Here is a 1,503-nt window from a genome sequence, read left to right on the forward strand (position 1 = left end):
TGGCTGAAAGAAGATTGTAGCTGTGAGCTTAATGTCCAAGGATACACATTGTATCAAAAGGACAGCCAGGTAGGCAAAGGGGCTGACATGGGTGACTAGGGTGAGGCTGAAGGCAATGATCCTCAATCTCATTTAGGATTGAGATGAAGAAAATGTTCTTCATTCATTCAGAGATTGCTAAATCATCATTCAGTGTAGATAGAATTCTAAAGGCTAAAGAGATTAAGTACTATTGGGTGAAAGAAGGAACAAGGTAATGAATTGGGATGATCAGCACTAATCTTATCGAATGTTGGACCTGTCTGGAAAGGCTGAATGACCTACTGTTTACATTTCTCCACTAATAGGGTAATTTGAGATATCCACAATATATCACAGTGAGTTAAAATTAGACATTTTAAATCCATTGTGGTGTATTGTGGACTCCTCAGATAAATGACTACAAATGAACAATGTTGTCAATCTAGAAAAATATAATGAAATGCAATGTCCACATACCGAGATTAATTATTTACAAAGTATATTGCTCCAATAAATAAGAACTGCCAATAGTCGTATAGTGTCAGTGAACCTACAAATTATGAATGAAACCATTTTCTCACCTGCTTGGGATTTTTTAAAAATCCAATCATTACCAGCTTAAAAACGGAACTATGGCAAATTGGCATCTTGTTATATCAAACCTAACTCTCAGTTCACACATTAACAATGTACTACTCAGGAGGCAAGCTTTGCTCTCAAAAATCTCGCTCCTTTTCTGCTGATACACAGAATGCTGTAAGGAAATCATGCTTGAGTATCAAGTGAAGGAAATCTAGAGGGAAAATATAGACGGAAAATAGAAAAGGACTAATTCCACACAGTTGGGAAGTCAGTTGTGTAGGTATTCAATTTTAAATTGTCTGTAATAAAGGTGAAGAATGCAAAGCAGGGGTTAATGAGAAATTTCTACATGTAAAGCACAGAAAGCTGGGCCAAAGGGAACAATTGAGACAGAAGCCATTGCATCTTTTAACAAGACAATTCAATTTCCTTTAAACCCATATCATTTAAATCAGCCATTAATTTTGCCTGTATGTGTAATTTTTTTTATATACTACTGTTAACACTGCTGGGACCTTTTCATCTCCTTGTCAATTCCATATTCACGTGGCATTTTCCCTTTAAAGCCATAGGCTACAATTCTGCCAATACAGTATGTAAATACTTCGTTATTTATGAGTTTGATTATTAATAGATCAAATATCAAATGTATATAATTCTATATTCACAACTTAGTAAAATGAAAGGCAAGTAAACTCTACTTTAAACTTAAGTATCTAAGAATACTTGCACAACTGCTCCTTCAGAGTATTTAATTGGCTATGTCAGAATGAACAGTAATATTCAATATTAAAACTTATTTTTCCCTCAGTCTATCATAAATATATATTTTTTAAGATTATACATTAAACATTGATTATATTATAATAAACCAAAGAGTTCAGTTATATTCAAAATACA

The sequence above is a fragment of the Hemitrygon akajei genome, chromosome 11 (genome assembly GCF_048418815.1).
Source record: "Hemitrygon akajei chromosome 11, sHemAka1.3, whole genome shotgun sequence".
NCBI classification, from domain to species: domain Eukaryota; kingdom Metazoa; phylum Chordata; class Chondrichthyes; order Myliobatiformes; family Dasyatidae; genus Hemitrygon; species Hemitrygon akajei.